The sequence below is a fragment of the Protopterus annectens genome, chromosome 8.part0, assembly GCF_019279795.1.
Source record: "Protopterus annectens isolate FY-2018-M chromosome 8.part0, PAN1.0, whole genome shotgun sequence".
NCBI lineage: Eukaryota > Metazoa > Chordata > Ceratodontiformes > Protopteridae > Protopterus > Protopterus annectens.
The window spans coordinates 95,779,868-95,801,866 of record NC_056741.1 but is presented as its reverse complement, the minus strand read 5'-3'; the positions used below and the strand labels follow the sequence as shown (position 1 = coordinate 95,801,866).

Below are 21,999 nucleotides of genomic sequence, written 5' to 3'. Positions count from 1 at the left end.
GTAGGTGGCCCATATTTGCTATATCTGTATCTGTTGAGTGTGATACGCAGACAAATATATGGGCAAAATATAAAAATATTTCAAGCATACACACCCATTGACATGGGGAAGAGAGAGAGAGACAGACAGTGATATATACAGAGAGAGACACACACACATACAGAGAGTAAGTTGTAGACAGAGAAACCCTGAAAGGCATAGGGTGATGTCCTGTTGCAGATAATTGCATGCCAGTTGCAACCAGTGGCATGTGCCAATATGAAGGTGAGCTCCATCGTGTAATAGTAGTGAGGTAGGGGTTGTAATCTCACATCACCCACCTTTGTGTGTGTGTGTGTGTGTGTGTGTGTGTGTGTGTGTGTGTGTGTGTGTGTGTGTGTGTTTGTAGGTTAAAGTATTTTTAGACCTTTCCTATCCAGTACACTTCCCATTGCCCTAGTTTATAAGATCTGCTAATATCATTCGCCTTAGAAATACCTTTGGACACTCTTCAGCCCTATTAGCTCCGTGTCATGTGCAATAACTGTGTAACACTATAATGTAAATAACTAGATAGGTAGGGGTTCTAATCTCAGTTCTAGTTAGTGTGTTTGTAGGTTAAAGTATTTTGAGGCCTTTCCCACCCACTACTCTTTCCATTGCCCTACTTTACATGATCTGCAGATGTCATTCACCTTAGAAGTACCTTTGGACACTCTTGAGCCCTGTAAGCTCTGTGGTATGTGCAATAACTGTGTAACACTATAGTGCAAATAACTAAATAGGTAGGGGTTCTAATTCAATCCTGGTCAGTGTGCTTGTAGTTTAAAGTATTGTGAGGCCTTCCCCACCTAGTACACTTTCTATTGTCCTACTTTACAAGCTCTGCTGATGTCATTTACCTTAGAAGTACCTTTGGACACTCTTCAGCCCTCTAAGCTCCATGGCATGTGCGATAACTGCATAACACTATAATACAAATAATGAAATTGGCAAGGGTTCTAATCTCAGTCCTAGCAAATGTATGTGTTTGTAGGTTAAAGTATTTTGAGGCCTTTCCCACCCAGTACACTTCCCATTGCCCTACTTTACAAGATCTGCTGATGTCTTTCACCTTGGAAGTACCTTTGGACAGTCTTCAGCCCTATATGCTCTGTTGCACGTGCTATAACTGTGTAACACTATAGTACAAATAACTAGAGAGGTAGGGGTTCTAATTTCAGTCCTGACAAATGTGTGTTTGTAGATTAAAGTATTTTGAGGCCTTTCCCACCCAGTACAATTTTCATTACCCTACTTTACAAGATCTGCTGATGGCGTTCACTTTAGAAGTACCTTTGCACATTCTCCAGCTCTATAAGCTATGTGGCACATGCAACAACTGCGTAACACTATAATACAAATAACTAGATACATAGGGTGTCCTAATCTCAGTCCTGCCAAGTGTGTGTGTGTTTGTGTTTGGAGGTTAAAGAATTTTGTGGCCTTTCCCACACAGCACATTTCCCATTGCCCTACTTTACAAGATCTGCTGATGAAATTCACCTTAGAAGTACCTTTGCACATTCTTCAGCTCTATAAGCTCTTTGGCATATGCAACAATTGTGTAACAATATAATACAAATAACTAGATAGGTAGGAGTTCTAATATCAGTCCTGGCAACTGTGTGTGTGTGTGTGTGTGTGTGTGTGTGTGTAGGTTAAAGTATTTTGAGGCCTTTCCCACCCAGTACACTTCCCCATTTCCCTACTATACAAGATCTGCTGATATCATTCACCTTATAAGTACCTTTGGACACTCATCAGCCCTGTAAGCTCTGTGGCATGTGCTGTAACTGTGTAACACTGTAGTGCAAATAACTAAAAAGGCAGGGGTTCTAATCTCAGTCATAGCAAATGTCTGTGTGTTTGGTAGGGTAGAGTATTGTGAGGCCTTTCCTACCCAGTGCACTTGCCATTGCCCTACTTTATGAGGCCTGCTGATGTCATTCACCTTATAAGTATCTTTGGACACTTTCCAGCCCTATAAGCTCTGTGGTGCATGCAATAACTGTGTAAAACTGTAGTACAAATAACTAAATAGGTAGGGGCTCTAATCTTAATACTGGCAACTGTGATAGTATGTTTGTGGGTGTTGGTTATACCATTTTGAGGCCTATTCCACACAGTACACTTCCCATTGCCCTACTTTACAAGGACTGCTGATGTCATTCATCTTAGAAGTACCTTTGGGCACTTAACAGCTCTGTAAGCTTTGGGGCATGTGTGATAAGTAAGCAGCACTATAGTATTTACAACCATATAGTTAGGTTTTGAATTTCAATACAGCCATCTATACTACTGTGTGTGTTTGTGTGTGAAGCATATCCCCTGTGTGTGTTGGCTATACAATTTTAAGGCCTCTTGACCCCCTCCCCATAGCATTACTTTAAAGAGCCTGTTGATGTCATCTGCCTTGCAAGCACAGTCACACATTTTCTAAAACAAAGACACTGTGGCACAAGCAATAGTCATATCAGTCTGTATTGTACATAACTAGATAGGTATGCCATCTAATAGGAAAAAGTGTCAACTCTGTGTGCATGTGTGCTTCAATGCATGTCCCCATGCAGCAGTGTGTCTGTGTTTCAGATGGCTTTAAAATGTGAAAGGCCTGTGAACCCACTATTTGCAATCCTAACAGCTCCTGCATTTGTCACACACTTGAATAGTAGTAGCAGACACTACAACACTATAGTAGCTCTGTGGTGTTTGTGTTATGTATATAGCACTATTGTTTGTAAAACTAGGCAGGTAGAGGTTCTTCTATCAGCAAGGGTAGGTCATGAGTGTGTGTGTGTGTGTGTGTGTGTGTGTGTGTGTGTGTGTGTGTGTGTGTGTGTGTGTGTGTATGTGTGCATGTGTGCGTGTCTGTGTGTGTCTGTGTGTGTGTGCGTGTGTGTGTGTGGGTGTACATCCCATGTGCATCCCCTTGCAGAAGTCTACGTGTGTTATGACCACCAGCATACCACTCAACCCCTCACAGAAAGACACCTGATTAATGCCATATGTAAAACTGGGGCAAACAACAAGCCTTGAGCACAACCTTCACATATTGCCGTGACACATATGGAAAGTAGATACCAGAACAGGTAGTGCATTTGAATGCACTTTCCAAAGGGTATGTGTTGTTACATGGTAATATCCATCATCGATCTGCAATTTTAGTCTGTCATGATTTTCCTACAGCTTGCCAGAAAACCACAATTTTTATGACAGGTGGAAAGAAAATATGTGTCAAGCATCAGGAGAATCTGCAGACAAATGCAGAGGTCTGAGGTATGGCCACCATCTGTACCACCCTGAAGGTTGCAGGGGTTTTTGGCAAGGTGTGACCTGTGACAACAATTGAAACAGTAAAGAGGTCCCAATAGTGTAGGACAACAAAAATATACAGTTCTGTACTGATTACATAGAGCAGTTATTGCACATCAGAAGCACCTTAATGTTATGACAAATAGTGTAAGCTAAGGTAGTGTCACACAAAGAAGGTGTGATAGTAGCAAACCAGAGGAAGCCCTGTGTGTTGCACTTGCCATGGCATAGTATGTCCTGCCAACTGTCATGTTACTACAAGTCGTGTCCCACACTCCACATTTGATAATGTTGCAATCACATTTGGTGTCACCTATGTGTGTGCAATATATAGACATGTGAAGGCCCTGTGACTACCTGGTGCCCCTAATAACCCACATGTATATAGGCATTAATGCTAATTGGCACCACCCACATACATAAGTACAGCCTAAGGCTGTGTGAACTGTAAGTATTTTGCAGTCTGTCATTGAGCCACAAACTGCTGTTAACACACTGCAATGGCCCATACAATGGGTATGGAATGCTGTCAAAGTCCTAGCCTCAAGCTGAATGCAGACAGCAGTGTCAGCATGCCATACAGCAAGGACATATCCCCAGTATTTCCTACATTAGCACCAGCCCCATAAACACACAGACTGCGATGACAGACCTGGGTACCCAGGATGGCAACATAGTTGCATTCAGGCAACAAGTATTGGCACTCATCAGGAATTGCTTGTATGTGGTTCACCACATAGGTAAAGGGACCACATCCAGCCAAAAGGTGGACATTACCTCTGAATACTCCTCAGTCAGTACAACAATGCATTAGCAGCATGGTCAGTCTTCTCTACATCTATGCAGACATCTGCAGAATCTGTAAAGGCTATGTTAACACCCACAAAGGTCAGCCATGGCCCTCAACACCTGTTCCATGCAGATAGCCTGTAATCAGTACTGGCCTACTGGTTACTGATCAGGTTGTCCACAGGTGTCTGTGGCATGCCCAGATGGCAATGTTGTGCTCAGCCCTTCAACAACTGCCCCATGTACAAGAGTATGACTCCATATGCATTACCAGCACAAGAGGCCTGACTTGCTTATGAGATAGCAGCACACATGCTGGAGAGACAGGTTTGGCTACCAGAGGCTGCCCTGTGCCAGGCATACACTCCCCAAACATGTCAAACACAGTACCATGCACACCCTCATCAACTGCATCAAGGCTGAGTGGATGGGAAAGAAAAATATCTGTCCCTGGGGTTCAACCAGTGTCCAGCAATGGCAGGGAAAACAGGTGTTGATGGGTGATCCTGTTGAGTATAAAGTAATGGCTAGGCTTGTGAGGGATACAGGGCCAGTACTCTAGTAACCTCCTCTGTATCTTTGAACCTGTGGTCCTATAGAACACCCAGGTGACATGTAAGAAGGCTAGCTGGCAGTGTCAAGGGGTATGTATGCAAGGTCACACTGTCTACCCCCTTTGTCTCTCACACACTGTTGCATGCATATACACCTGGTAAACATGTACATATACAGCCATACCTTGGTGTCACTGTGTTTCCACTCTGCCATACTCATCTTTGGTATTGTCAGCAGCCCCATAGGCTGTACACACACAGTCACTCGGAACACAAACAGAATACGGTATGTGATACAACAGTCAGTCAGCAGTACTAACAGCAATAATTCATCATGGCAGAAAGGTAAATACACTTCAATGTGTACCCATGACAATTGCCAGCAGACAGCACCTTGCACAGCCTAACATTACTACATTGTACTATATTCACCCTGTATATCAGACCCATATTAGCATGTCCCTGCATCGATGGTATGGATAACAGTGATGTGGCACAGGTATCATCACATGTACAGGGTGTGGTGTGGGGTGTGGGATTGGCAGAGGCCTAGGCTGCACCATACAGTTGACATTGTGTGTGTGCTTGTGTGTGTGTGTGCGTGTGCGTGTGTGCGTGTGTGCGTGTGTGTGTGTGTGTGTGTGTGTGTGTGTGTGTGTGTGTGTGTGTGTGTGTGTGTGTGTGTGTGGAGGGGTGGTGCTCAACTGAGCCATGGAGAAGAGTTGTATGTGTCTGGTGGTGACCTGCCTGTGATAGTGATGTGTGAGTGTGTGTATGCACACAGTCAAGCCATGTGTTTGCCCTACATGGGGGTATGTTGGACAGCCATGGACCGGAAATGGACACGGGAACTGATTCTGTCAAGAGTGTCACTGGCATCACCAGGCACAAGGCCAGATGTGGCACTACTCCCTGATGATGACTGCTATCTGCTGGATCAGTGTCCCTAATGAGACCAGACAGGACCATGTGTCCATGGCCTGCTACATTGTGGTGTGGAGAGCACCCTCCCTTCAGTAGTGCTGCTGGTACTGCCACTATGGGAGTGTGAATGTGCATGGCCACATGAGTTCTCAGCTGATCTTGTTTTTGATCTACCTCCACATGTCTGATGCCCTACTCCCACCACATGCTCAAGCACAGACATTGCATGGTTGAGCACTGACAATGTCTCACCCCACTGTCTATCCACAAAATCAGCAAAATGACGTACACCATCACCAATGTTGTGGAGGTTGTCATGCATGTCAGGAAGTGTTGCATTCATGACCGTGAGCACCTGTCTGGTGTAGCATTCAGAACGTGCCTGTGGCTCCATGATGGACCAAAACATGCATCGGTTTACACCTGCTTTGACACCTCTGACAGGAGCTGAATGGGCAGCAGTCCTCCTTCGAGCACCCCTGTCAATCTGCCTGTGTTTGCCCTCACCAGCTCTCTGGCCATGGGTAGTGTCTACACTCACAGTTGCCATAGTCACCACACTAGCCTGTCCAATGCCACCACCCTCCATCTGTTCATTATCTGTGGCTGTTGGGGACTGGGTAACCTGTGATGGAGTCTGAGGGCATCAATGATCTCTGCAGTCTCGGTCTTCGTGTATGGTGAGTGTTGTCTATGATACATCCCATCTGAAAGACATGAATAGGGGAACACATCCTAGGACCACAGACATTAGCCACCATCATGTACAGACCCTGCACATCCGCATTTGCTAGCACTATCCACCGCTACACCCACATTATACCCCTGCTATCTATCAGTATAGTAAGTGTGTGAGTATTGTCAACATACTGGCATTATGGCATGCATTGCCCCCTTATCCTGATGTGTCAAATTCCCCCCACTGAGGACCATTAATGTGCATAATCTGCCATTCTTCATTCGCATCACACAGCACATGCAGCAGCTATGAACATCACAGAGGTTCCCCACCAGGGTATACCAGGCCATCAAACATCCACTGTATACCTATAGGCTATAAGGCCAACCCTCAACCCGGTGTTATACATACTCCTCAGGAGTGGCCTCACTGTGGCATGTGAGACAATCACAGTCTCCACATTGCTGAGACTGATGACTACACAAGTGCAGGTCATGCTCCACTGTGTTAGCACACACACACAAACACACAGATACACACACACACACACACACACACACACACACACACACACACACACACACACACACACACACACACACACACACACAAAACCTGGTAAGTAACCTGGACTGGCCTTGTTGGCAGCTCACATGTGTGTCACACACAATCACCCTGTGGTAGAATAGGATCCATGTCCACATCAGGCAGAGTAGCTACCAAAACCATTGCAGATGTAACCTGGTCAAATGGATGGTTAACAGCACATACACTCTTGGGATACCACCTATGTCCCTGTTGGATGGGGACACCAGCTGCTGCCTTGCATACACATGGGCTATCATGTGGCCTAAGCATATGGCTGCTCATGGCCCATAACCTGAGATGGTACCAGGACTACCAGAAATGGCCTGACTGCTGTGACAGACTGTGTTATGTGTCTGCACACATCACTGCCCATGACTGCTGGGTGTCCCCTATGGGCAATGTTACAGTACCAGGTCATCCGGCCTACATCCGGCAAATAGATGAGTGGTACTACAGGAGCATGTGAACATTCCAGGAACATCTGAGGTACACAATAACAGAGACTGGTGCATATGTGGTGTAGGATGACCTACTCAAAGGTGTCAGACATCTGCAGTACCCAGATGTTGGCAGAATGGGTACATGTGCCTGATAGTTGTAGACCCCCCTGCCGGACAAATGTGTATTTCTGCACACAAGTTAAACAACACATGATGGTTGTCCAGAGTTTGGAGGATGTGTCTGTGACATGCCAGACTCCTGGGAACACAGTAATGGTACATGAATATCTGGCACTGTATCCTTTCCCTTACATTGGATGCTCAGTGTGTATGCACTGCTGCTGAGCCAGAGCCAGCATCCCCCCACTACTACTACCTATAACCTGCTGTCCTGCTGCATTGGCTCACTAGGTATGCTAGCCATAGGTGTCAGACAATCAAATACAGGTGTAGAGTATACATTGACCTAGCCAGAGTATATCAGGAATGGTCAGGGAGACCTGGACAGTCTGTGAAATAATCCTGTATGACTTTGGCAGACTGACAGGGGCTCAATAATGGTACATGATGTGATATGCCAGCTGAATCCACCGCTACATACTGTCAGTGTGATGCCCCTGCACTGGCCCAGTGATCAAGGAGCCTCAATACTGACCACTACCACCACTGAGGGAGGTACACAATAGGAGGATGACAAGTACACACAAAGTAAATTACAATTACCCTTCAAAGCACACAGAGATTGCAGTCAGTATGGGGCTGGTTTCACACTCTCTCTCCAGATCCCCAATAAGACTCCCCACTGGCACAGCTATACGGTTAACATTTCAGCAGAGTGGCCAAGCCAGAACATCCATCACCCCCTCTGTTTGACCAGTGCCTCGTGTCCCTGGCCATGTAGCTGACACGCACACTTTGAGATTAGATTTATACCTCTTTGGCCTTCTTCAAAAGGAACCTTGACGATTGGATGGGAGATAGGAAATTCACCCGGGGATCACATTATTTGCCCTGCTAGACAGGGTTCCAGGGAAGTAAATACTGTGGGAAGAAATAGCCAGGAAATTGCTTTGACTAGGCTTGAATAGGCCCTAGGGCCGACAGCCTAGTACCAACCTATGAACCTATGAATCTCACACACACACACACACACACACACACACACACACACACACACACACACACACACACACACACACACACACACACACAAACAGACGCACACACATATGCACACACTCCTAGGAAAGGCTGACATAGGTTTACTAGCTAATGCCCCTTTTGGCCACACTTACAGGTAGTTACAAATGCCACAATCCAGCTTTTTATCAGCTACTGTAAGGCTCTTACCAAAGGGTGATGAATCCTTTTGTGTGAGGTGCCTATTAGCCAAATGGTAAGTGTGACCAAGACCAAGGCTATTGGAGTGGTCTATTTAGTGTCACCAAATACATATGCATGTACTCTAAGAGCTTACTTAGTGCTATACAGACCAGACACACTTACAAGGTTTAACTATATTTAATGATAACTAATAAAGGAACAAAACAATACACAATCACTACAGTGACTACAGAGTTCATACTCACAGAGAATTTGTTAAGACAACATTGCAGGACAGTCTGAAATAAATACATCAAACATCTAAGGTAGTAGGTTCATAGGTTCATAAGATGATACTAGGCTATTGGCCCGGAGGCCCTTATAAGCCTAGCCAGGGATTCTGCACATGTTCCTTCAAAGTCAGCACCCATTTCCCCTGTCCAGCAGGGACACAGGTGGGATCCCAGAGGTGTATATTTTGTCTGACATCCAGTCGTCCAGGTTCCCCTTAAAGAGGGCTAGAGAGGTACTCTACTCGACATGGGAGAGAGTCTATTCCACACATGGGCAAGTATTTTGGGACACAAATCTATCCCAACAACATGTTCCATTCATGATAAGGGGGCATTGTACTCCAAAATGGGTCTGATGAGGGAGGAGTACAGGGATCTTATGACCTCCTCGTTCCTGGATGACATACCCTTTTTATGAGATGGGCCATGTAGAAATCCTTCTGTACATCGTTAATAATCTGGTGGTCAAAAGTCAGGCTGCTATCAACCTGGGTGCCCAAGTCCCTCATGACTGATTGGGTGTTGCCTTTGAGATTGTGGACATATCTGAAGAAGGCCTTGTGATTGTCCTTGGTGGATGTGGACACTTTGGACTCAAAGTTAGCCTTAGAGGATTATACCGGTGACCAAATATGCTTGTTCAAGCAAAGGAGTGATTGCTTCCAACTTGGCACCTGCTCCTTCTCAGCCCTGGACACCAATATTTTCCTTCTGTTATACTGCTTGTTTATTGCTTCTGTCCACCAGACAGGTTTACTCTTCCTTGAGGTAGATGATTTGGTCCTGTCAAGTACTGTTGAGTCCATACAGCTATGTAGGTGCTCATATATTTTGTTGGTGTAGGCTTGGACACTGGTTCAAGTTCCAACTGAAGGGGCAGTGGCTGTGAAGCTGCTTATACCTGTTCTGAGGAGATTGTATTCAGCTTTGGAAATGTTTTTCTGTTTGACCCTGACAAGGGAGGGGGGAGGCAGGGAAGATGGTGAGTTCAGAAGTGATCACTTTATGGTTGGATCTTTCCAAGAAGGAGGATGACACTGTAGGAGTGCTACAGTGGCTACTCATGTTGTTTAGGACCAGGTACGGGATATTTTCACCTCTCACAGGAGTGTTGACCACCAGGTGCAATGGATTGTCATTGACAAAGTTGAGGAATCTCTGGGGGTTCATGTTTGGGCCAGAAAAGGTCTTGCACTATATGTTTGGGTAGGTAAATTCACCCAGGATTATGGTAGAGAGTTGAAGCTTGATGGATTTATAGGTGGAATGGGTGTTCTGCATCATGGATGGGAGTCTGTTGCTAGCTATAATATGAATATGTGTTTTACCAACAGTTAACTGTACTTGGTGTTTCTCGTGTACGTACTACCATTTGACCAGCCTGGAGGTGTGTATGTCTTTGATAAATATTGAAACTCAACCTCCTTTGCCTTTGTAGCCCTCCATTTTGGGTCTGAAAGTATGGTAGGATGAGAACATGTAAAAACCACACTCAGCAAAGCCAAGAACACAGCATCCATGGGACCTGACAACATCCCAGGCTGTGTTCTACATGAACTACAGAATGGACGGGCACCCCACCTAAGCACCATGTTTAATCATAGCCTCACCTCTGGCATTGTGCCCACTGAATGGCACACAGTTATGGTTATCCCACTCCACAAAGGGGGAGCCACCACAGACCCTGGGAACTACTGCTGCATTAGTCTGACAAGCCTGGTCTGCAAGACCATGGAACATATCATTATGGAACTTATAAACAAAGACTTTGGCAATCTCCAAACTCTGGACCCCACCCAGTTCAGGTTTGTAAAAGGCAAATCATGTCTCCTAAATCTGATAGAGTTCTTTGAAGCAGTCACTAAAACTGTAGACCAGGGTAAGGTGGCTCACACAGCCTAACTTGATCACGCCAAAGCTTTTGACACCATCCTCCACTCTGGAATTATAGATTAACTAAACTAGTTATAAATCCCTATGTCACAAGATTGGTTGCCAACTAGCTCACTGATAGAACCCACACTGTGAAAGTAGCCAACGCCAAACCAGTGACAAGTGGAGTACCACAGGGTTCAGTCCTGGGTCCTCTCCTGTTTGGTATCTACTTCTCTGAAGTACAGGATAACACAGAAGGTCTTTGGCTAATGAAGTTCTCAGATGACTGCAAACTAGGTGCCATACTCAAAACTCCTATCGATGTGGACATCCAGCAAAAAGGGACTCACTGAGACAGATGCCTGGTGTCAAAGCCATGGACTCAAGCTTAATGCCAAAAAATGCATTGTCATCCCCTTTGGTAAAAACTCTGTACCCATGAACTACCACATAGGTGGCAGCCTACTTAACACCGAAAGTGTGATAAGAGACCTTGTGACACCGGTGGACAGTAGTCTCTCCTTTGATAATCACATCACCACAGTAGTCAGCAAATCCTTCTACATGGCTCACTTCATCACAAAAGGTTTCTCATCCAGGCAAAAAGAGGTAATTGTTCCCCTCTATGTGACACTCATTAGACCCATTATAGAGTACAATGCCTCTTTTGGTATGTAAGTCACAAGACATCTACAACAACTGGAAAGGCCACAGAAATACCTCACAAAGAGGATTACTGGCCTCAAACAGATGCCCTATGCATACTGTCTCAAAATACTCCAGCTTTACTCCATTCCGTATCGCCTACTCAGAGGCGATCTCTGCCTAACATACAAAGCTATGTCAAACCCAGAGCTGTTGGACATGCTCCACTTAAAGAAATCCCAATCCCTCCAAGCTACACACTTTAGGGACCTAAACAATGTCATCACAATAAACAGAACATCCTGGAGGGATAGATTCCTGTCCCAGAGACTTCTCATACTCTGTAACAAACTACCTATCTATAGCAAACAAAGCTCTCATTAACACTCCTCAAGAAAAATATTAATTATTGGATGGGAAACAGGAAATTCACCCCAGGGACCACCTCTGTGGCTTTGCTTGACAGGGGCACAGGAAAATAATGTTATTGTGTGGCGAAAGCCAAGGTACCTTTTTGACTAGGCTTATACAGGCCCTAGGGCCAACAGCCTAGTATCTACCTATGAACCTACGAACCTATGAACCTGGTAAGGTTGGGGTGCTCTCCACAGCTTTGAACCAGCTTTCAGGGATTGCACAAATGTCAGCATCCTCCAGGCAAGGAATGCTTACAATGAATGCATTTTCATGCTAAGACTCCTAGAATTTAGCAGCATGACCTTTATATTTCATTTAAAATGACCCTTTCGTGTTGCTAATATTGTGCTCATGACTTTGCCTCAAAAAGGCACTATGGGGGAGACAAGGGAGACAAGAGTCTTTGTCAGAAGCCTTATGTCCAGGGGAGACAGATGAAGGCCATCTCTGGGAAAGCATCTTGGTCTGCCATTTGTGTACTGGCTTTTGAGTGAGACAGCAAGGAGCCTAGGTTCTTAATGTGATAGCATTTCTCAGATATTGTGTTCTTAGGTGGTAGTAGTAGAGGGTTGTCTGTAATCCATAAGGCAGTTGCTAAACTATCTCAGGATGCCAATCTCAACCCCAGTAGCAGGAGAAACTACAGGAGATTTTCCATCCATGGTTACCATTATCTGTGAATCAGAGGTCAGGGATATTAGAGTGGGTACTATCTGAGGAAAGTATCGATAGGTGTGAGTATGGCTGGATAAAATCTATACAGTAGCTGCAGGCAAGGGCCTCACTCACACAGGAGTACTGGAACGGGACAAACATTGCAACTGAGATACCTCACAAAGGGCTAATACAGCACAGTGGTGGTGCACAATAGACAAACAAGCACAAACCCACACAAATGCTGTGTTTTAATACCACAAAACAAAGGTAAAATAGAAACACTGGAACTGACCAACCAACTCTTGTCCTTGAGTTCTTAGCTCAACACCCTATGCCAGATACGTTCCAACCAGTTCACTTACTCCCAGTAAGTGCAGGCAAGCTCTGTCTAACACAAGATGGCATAGCAGCAAACACAGGAGTCACACAGATTTAAATACAGCAAAACATGCAACTAGACTATGCTAAAGATATTTCAAGTCTGTGTAGGTCAATGTAACACCGGAGAACAGATGCACACTAAAATATAACAGTAGCAAACAAGAGCAAATTGATTTAAACAAATTAACCAATTAACCAACAAGCAAGCATAAAACTGAGCAATGTTCCAGCAGTCTTCAGTCAGACACATTCTAACTGCACACTCCTGCCACTAGGGTGCAGGGGAACCCTCTCCAAAAAAGATGTCCTAGATTACTTCTTAAGCTATACAATCAAAGCTAGATTCAGCAGGTCTGCATGTAGTGTATGGTACAGCAAACAAGATACACCAATTTCATTAATGAACAGTTGAAATTAGCAGACACAATAATCCTTTAATCAGCAATTCACAGCTCAGAAGGGCAGAATCTATCCTCTCTTCCCACAAGAGTGTAGACCACAAACCTCATTAATGTAAAATAACTGGTCTGAAGCACAAGTGCTTCAACCAGAAGTAAGACACTTTTAGAATAACAGACAGTAAAAGCCTTCAACAAGCAAAGCCCAACTTACAAGGATGTAAGATACCTCTCCTGGCACAAGAGTGCAGACCACAAACCATCTTACTGTAAAACAACTGGCCTGAAGCCCATGTGCTTAAACCTAAAGGTTTAGAATAACCGTTACATTTTAATCAGGCTACTAACAAACAGTAATACATGCAGCAGAATAAGTGCAATTGAGTACTTCTAAGAACTGGCAGCAAAAGCAATATAAAGTAATAAAGTAGGAAGAAACACGAATACAGTAAACTCAGTTTTTCTTTAGTTTAAGTGGGAAGGGCTGTAACACGATAAGTTTGGGAAACCAAGGGGGGTATCTTTCCCAAATCATCTGTCTCTACTCAGTAGAATAAGCTGATGGGATGGGACAGAGAGGAGTGTCCAAAATTAGATTTATAGTAGGGGCAGGAACTCAAAACTCACCAAATTTAAGAACACAACAAAGACTGGGCGAGTGGGAGGGGAAGCACTTATAACTCCAACAGAACAGAAAACGTAAAACAAAACAAATGTACTACTAGAATAAGATGCAAAATAGAAGTGATCAAACCTTAAATAAAGGTCTTCAAATCAGCACTACATGCAGAGAGAACTGTCAGGATGTTTAAACAGAGGGGGTATAGTAATGAATTGGTTGAAAGAAGTTATAAAAAGGTTTTTTATAATAGCTGCAGGAAGATAAGAAATAATAGACATAAAACATGCACTACTGCGTCCAGTTTTGAAATCAATAGGCAATGTGACATTTTGTATTTTGTCACTACTTATGGATGTTTTAGTGCTGAAATTGTGAGATTGGTTAAATATTATTGGGAATATTTTGTCTCCCTTAGTAATGTGTCTTTGTGGTTAGATGTGAAGTTAGGGTTTTCTTATAAAAGAGGTAAGAATACTCAAAATTTTCTGGTGAAAAGTAAATTCTTTTTGCCTTTTGTGAGTTTAGAATGGAGCATATTGTCTAGTGGAACTTTAAAGTGTGGTAATTGTAAGGCATGTAATTTTATAGTTAGAAGTTTTTCTTATATAAATAATGTTATTTTTAATACATGTAACTTTTTTACTTGTAATTCTGAAGGTGTTATTTATGCACTCAAATGCCCATGTAATACATTTTATATTGGTGAAACCAAAAGGGCATTTAAAGTTAGATTAATGGAACATGCCAGAGACATTATTAACAACAAAGAAGAAAGTTCTGTGGCCATGCATTTTAAAAAAATTCATGATGGTAAAAATGAGGGGCTTCGAGGCACAGTCTTGGAAAAAATAAATGTGTCTTGTTTTGATGCTCTCAATATTAAACAACATTTATTATCCAAAGAAGCCATTTATATTTTAAGTTTGGTACTTTGTACCCTCAAGGTTTAAATGAAGATTTGAACTGGAGGGTACTAATTTAATTTTATGAATTTACTTCTGATTGTTGTTAATTAATTAATTACTCAAGTAGTCTTTGAGAGTATATATAAGGTTAATGTTTTTTTTAAGTTCTTTACTTCTTGAAAGTTGCGGCCGAGACGTCAGAGGAATAAAGTGTATTTTCTGCAGACTTGTGGATCTCCTTGTGTTTTTTTTTTTATTTTTTCTTGCTTGGTGCTTGTTGTTGCATTTGGTCCCATGGCCAGTGATCCACAACTCCATCTGCCATGTGTTTTTCGAGAAACTGTGGATGGTACTCAAATGTCTTTAGATAATTTCCTAGCCAACTCTTCGGACTGCACAGAACGTGGCTACATACAGAAAAATGTGGCTGGGAACATGTTTACAGCTTGGGAGAGATGGGAGGATGACAGAAATAAATGTCACCCTAATCCCTTTAATTATGTGGGTCGGAAGTTACCTGTGTCTCATAACTCAGAAAGTAAGTCTATATTTTATGAATTAGAAAAATGTATGTGGAAAGAGAGTGCTACGTTCTTCAATCTTTCTGGTCTATAGAAGTATGTTGATCTAGATATAATACCTCGGGGGTTGAGGGTATACAAGAATCCGACTACCCCGTTTGATTTAGAAAAAGACACTGATATTGCTTTTCACAAATGATGGGTAGCAGCTGCACACAAATGTGCATCTGAATGGGTGCACATACTTACTGAACGGGACAGTGTTAAACAAAAAGAACTGGGTATTGAAATAAAGAAACTCTGCGAAAATTTATTAGTGTGTACTTCTGCCCTTACAGTGGATGATGTCTTGAGCAATATCAACATCAAATTAAGGGAGTATGAAACCTTATTGTTGGAAAGAAAGAAGGGTAAATTACTGAGAGATTTACATGACTATGAGAACGGTAAGGCTTTCCTTTCGAGAGCCGATAGAAAGAAGCCACGTAATCACGCTCACTTTCAGAAAGAAAATAGGGATATGCGTAATTATAACTCTTCCTTCACGGCATCAGAAAGTGGTAATACCTCTTATGAAGAGGAGGGGGACCTTAATCTTGAATTTCCTGCATTGCCAGTAGCACAACATCCAAACTGGCTTCAACAGACTTTTCGTTGTGAAACCATCAACTCCCGAGGAGGCCAACATGGGAGAAAACATCAACGAGAAGTTCAGGGACCAGTGCAGAAAGAACAATATCCACAAGGGGGTTATAAAAGAGGTAAATAGTGACTATTCTTCTTTAACCTCTGTGCAGAATTATGTTATCAATTTATCTGGGCATTCATTTACTGATATTGAAGTTTCAGTTCTCAGTCGTGGACTTAAATTTATTCCGACAGTTATTTCACATCTACATGATATGAAATGTGATGTTTTTAGGTTCTGTAGGAAACTCCATTTAAAAAGTTTTTTTTTTTTTGTAATATGAATAATAATATGAACGCAGTTTCATCTATGGATAGCCTTGATTCATCCGTAGACAGTTTTCATACATGTAATAAGGATAATATATATAATGCATATTACAAGTTGGATACTGAATGCATTAGACAAAATAGTCAGTTTATGCCACCAGTTTTAAATAATGATGTTGTACATTTGTCCAACTTGTTGAATTTTTCTATTGGACATGCATATACTGAGTTCATGAAGTGTAAATCTGATGTTCGTTATAATTTATCTCAGAAGAATGGAAAGCTGTACCGTTACTAAGTAAAATGAGGGAAATTGTATTTAAACCATCAGATAAAGGAAATAAGCTTGTTGTTATGCACTATTCACAGTATCTCAAAATGTGTGAAGACCATCTAAATGATTGTAATGTTTATGAAAAGACAGCATTTACTGTGTACAATGACTCAGTTTGTGAATATACTGAATTCCTAAAGAAGGGGGAAAGGCTAGGCTATTTCGCAGCAACGGATATTAAGAAGAAATTTAGTATAGAAGGTTGTAGAATGGCTTTATTCTACTGCCTTCCAAAGATACATAAAAATTTAACACAACCCCCTGGGAGACCAATTGTCTCAGGGTGCAGTTATTTTTTACATAATATAGGTCTTTTTTTTTACATAGTTTTTTGTTACCTACAGTTAAAACCTTGCCTTCCTATATTTGTGGTGTTTTTGACTTTGTAGATAAAATTAAGAATGTTAGGTGGAATGATCGTATGTACTGGGTGACTCTTGATGTCAAGAGCCTCTATACGAACATTAGACATGAGTTCGGTATGGAGGCTGTTAAATTTTTTCTGGGTGATTACCCAGTTACTGAATATATTACAGAACTTATTCATTTTTGCTTAACACATAATTTTTTTGAATTTAATAACAGTCTATACAGACAAAAACAAGGGACAGCCATGGGGGCAGCCTTTGCCCCCATGTACGCAAATTTGGCTATGGGCCTTTTTGAATCTGAGTATTTGTACAGAAATTATTTTTTTTTTGCAAACGTCATTAGATATTATAGGTTTATAGATGATTTAATTTTTTTGATACAAGATGGTGAGGCATTAGCTGAGAATTTTATCTCAGAATTACATAGAAATAGATTTTCATTAGAATTTGATGGTTGTAGAATGGGTACAACTATTTCCTTTTTGGATATTGTATTGAATATTAAAGATGGTAATAGTTTAAAAACATCAGTTAACAGAAAATTTGATGAAGGCATGCAGTACGTATCTGGTAATAGTTGCCATCCTCCTCATACACTAGAGGCTTTGCCCTTTGGTGAAATATTCAGGATTTCCAGATTATGCAATAATGAGTGTGCCTTTAAGAGAGAACTGGATATAACTGTGGGGATGTTTAAGCAGAGGGGGTATAGTAATGAATTGGTTGAAAGAAGTTATAAAAAGTTTTTTTGATAATAGCTGCAGGAAGATAAGAAATAATAGACATAAAACATGCACTACTGCGTCCAGTTTTTAAATCAATAGGCAATGTGACATTTTGTATTTTGTCATTACTTATGGATGTTTTAGTGCTGAAATTGTGAGATTGGTTAAATATTATTGGGAATATTTTGTCTCCCATAGTAATGTGTCTTTGTGATTAGATGTGAAGTTAGGGTTTTCTTATAAAAGAGGTAAGAATATTCAAAATTTTCTGGTGAAAAGTAAATTCTTTTTGCCTTCTGTGAGTTTAGAATGGAGCATATTGTCTACTGGAACTTTTAAGTGTGGTAAATGTAAGGCATGTAATTTTATTGTTAGAAGTTCAAGGCACAGTCTTGGAAAAAATAAATGTGTCTTGTTTGATGCTCTCAATATTAAACAACATTTGTTATCCAAAGAAGCCATTTATATTTTAAAGTTTGGTACTTTGTACCCTCAGGGTTTAAATGAAGATTTGAACTGGAGAGTACTAATTTAATTTTATGAATTTACTTCTGATTGTTGTTAATTAATTAATTACTCAATTAGTCTTTGAGAGTATATATAAGGTTATTTTTTTTAAGTTCTTTACTCCTTGAAGGCTATGGCCGAGACGTCACAGGAATAAAACGTATTTTCTGCAGACTTGTGGATCTCTTTGTGGTTGTTATTCATTACGTGCAGAGATGACTGATACTCAGAGCAATGCAGACCACACACTTCAGCTAACTACAGATATTTCTAAATAAAAGAGCAATGCTGTCTCTCAGCTCCTCATACTAATTAACTGATGCTATTCATATGTTGCAAAGGAATTCTTTGGTAACTTTGTTTAGCTGACCCTGGCCAGGAACTCTTAAAACACTAACAGAACAGAATACTTAAAATAAAACACATGTAATAATAGAATAAGATGCAAAATAGAAGTCATCAAAGCTTAAATAAAGGTCTTCAAATCAACACTACATGCAGAGATTACTGATACTCAGAGCAATGCAGACCACACAAACATCAGACAGATATACTATATCCCCAATCTATATGTAAATGATTTTACATTCCCATAGTTCCTTACTATTAGCAAGGCAAATGCATATGAGTGGATGTTGTCAGATACAAAGACACATACAACATGCAAAGGTCTTTCTCTGAGACAGGTCTGGAACTAATAATCAAAATGAATGTTGGCTTAGCTCAGATTACATCACTGTTAGCCATTTGCCTTCACTTGCCAGGCTAACAGCAACTAACATACATTTTAGCATCACTGTGTTAGAAGAGAATATCTGTCTGATGTTTGTGTAGAACTGGGTCATAACACAGTTAAGCACGTCTGCATTTTCAACCTAGTAATTATTTATGTTTCAAGGCAATACAAAACCCTCTAGTTGTAGACATTTATGTCTGCTTGCTGCACTGAAACTGGGATAACACATTTGTAAAACAAGTTTAGCTTATTTAATTGACATTTTCAACTTACTGTATGCCTGTATGTTTGAGGCTTCCAGCTTCTACTATTAATACATACATTTGCATACGTAATACTTTATATATATTTGTGTTCTATGCCAGTATTGTTCTTACACACTTAGTTAATAGAACAGTAGGTTTTGGATTTGCATGAGTTATCTGAAGGATATGACATCTGACATTCACATGTGTGCTGTCAGTTTATGACTTCTCTCTTTAATCATTTGCCATGGATTTGCCAGACAAAACACAAATGTAGGAATAAGTGAGTAAAAATATAATGTAAACATGTGGTCAGTCTGTAAAACTATGGACAATTGTAAGGTACGAGCTCAGTACATAACACACAGTTCAACCCACACACTTCTGCACCAGTTGTTTAATATCCATATAAAATATATTGGTCTGTTACACTTGTAAAACATGCATATGTATCATATAAATATTCAAATGACATGATTATTTACAACATCCCAGTTAGCTGGGCTGGCGGTGTCACAGTTAGTATTATACAACAGACATCCCAGTAGTGAGGTGACCCTTGCTGGGGTGACTCAGGGGCCAGAGCTGTGATCTAGAGCACTGCAGACCATACCTCTCAACCTGTTAGGGCAAGACATCTGGACAAAGCCATAAATAAAAGTGTGACAAAGGCTCAAAAATAGGGACAGTTTCTAAATATTTCTCTTACAAACATAGAAAGTTGTTAGAATAACAGGTTTTGCATTAACATGAGTTTTCTGAAGAGTATGAAGACTGACACTGAACTGTCTGTCATTATTTTCAAACTTTAGTCTTTAATAATTTGCCAGAAAACCACAGTTTTATGCAAAACAGACCAAAATTGTGAGGCAAAAATCAGGACATTCTGCAAAAATCTGTTCAGTTCAGAGGTATGCTGCAGACATAGCCATCAGGGATGGCTGTAGGTGCTGGACAGCAGACTAACAGCAACATGACAGTCCAGGAAGTGTTGTTGAGACCTACTGTTTGAATTCCTATTTCTCATGAATGCATCCCCCATCTGCATTCCATTACATACTTAATTATTTAACATACCTGGTATAGTGCTGAACTCCTTTGTCAGAATAAATCCACAAAAGATGCTGTGAAAAATCACAATCTATCTTCCTGAAGAAAGTGTCAGACCTGTTTAGCATAGGCAGCAGCTTGCCTTTTGTAGATAATGCTCATGAACAGGTGATGTTGCTCCCATTTGCTAATTGCATCCAGAACAGCTGGGTTGCCTTCACATTAGCCAATGGCATGACAACACAGTGCTATAATTAAGGCCTTCATGTGGACCTGGCTCCTTTTCCTGACCTGTGTGGAGGACATTATGGAGGTGTGGGAGCAACAGCATCAGAGATGGTAGGTGGAAGTATTGTCCACTGTTTGGATTGATGTGTTGTGCCCATAGTTTTGCATGCAATGTCTGCATACCTCTCAACCTGTTAGCACAGGACATGTGGACAAAGCATGACAAAATATGTGGACAAAGGGGCAAAAATAGGGAGAGATTTTAAATATTGGTGTCATAACCTTAGAAAATTGCTAGAGTAACAGTGTTTCCTTTGGCATACATTTTCTGAGAGATTTGAAGTCTGACACTCAAATGTATATTATTATTCAGTGACTTCATTCCTGATATCATCCCAGTGATTTAGCAGAATACCACAAACGTTATGAGGAAGAAGCCATAAATGTGAGACATAACCCTGGGCATTCTGTGGACAATCACGTGACACTTTGCAGCATTTATTTGGCTGTGTACTGGTTCTTTGTCTGTGTCAGCGGCCCAACTACACTGTGATTTGGGCCATTATATATTGGAGTAGTGTGTGACTGGCTATCAGGATCTGTTCATAAAATCAATTGCAGTACTAAAGAGGCTAGTTGGCCTATTGGTATGTTGCCTAGACTGCAGTTCAAATGGCTCAGTGTTCATAATTTGGCAGTGATATTTTTTGCCCTAAAGGTATATCCCTGTACTGCCTGATACATTTACAAATGCATCAGCATACCAAAAACGGTACATATTTTCACAGAATGCCTGGATTTTGTACTCATATTTTTGGTCTGTTCCAAAGAATATTTGTTGTTTTCTGGCAAATAACTGGGATAATTTGAGGTCTGATGGCACTAAATAATAATAGAGGTTTGAGTTACAGACTTTAAAATCCTTCACAAAATGTATGTTAAAACAAACCATGTTACTCTAGCAATCTTCTTATATTTATAAGTGCAATATGTAAAATAACTGCCCATTGTTGGGCTTTTGTCCCCTATTTTGTCAGTCTTCATCCAGATTTCTTGCATTAAGAGGTTGAGAAGTATGTGCATCAATAACTCCCCACAGTTGATTTGATGTAGTGGTGTGTTGCTGTGACTGTAGTTCAGAAGGTCCTGTGTTCATTACTCTTCACCTTTATCTTTTTTCCCTAATGTTACTTGACTGTAACACATGATATGTTTGAAAAAGAGTTACACATTCCCACAGCTGATTTGGTGTAGTGGCACATTGCTCTGGCTCTAGTGCAGAGGCTCCTGGGTTCAAGACCTGGCAGTGATATCACTTTTTCCCTAATGATAAATGATTGTAATGCATGATATGTTTGAAAAAGCATTCCAAATTCCTACAGTTGATTTGGTGCAGTAGTACATTGCTGTGGCTATAGTGCAAAGGATCATGGGGTTGAGACTTACGAGCACTGGTTATTTTTTTTGCTGGGCAGAACAGGCGCTGATTGAGATAGAGTGAC

General features: G+C 41.3%; 1 protein-coding gene across 1 annotated transcript in view; it reads left to right on the top strand.

Moving 5' to 3' along the window:
• LOC122808667 (C-type lectin domain family 4 member E-like) overlaps positions 1 to 21,999 on the top strand; it is a 431,913-nt gene that overhangs the window by 233,005 nt on the left and 176,909 nt on the right. The gene's annotated exons all lie outside the window — the stretch shown is intronic.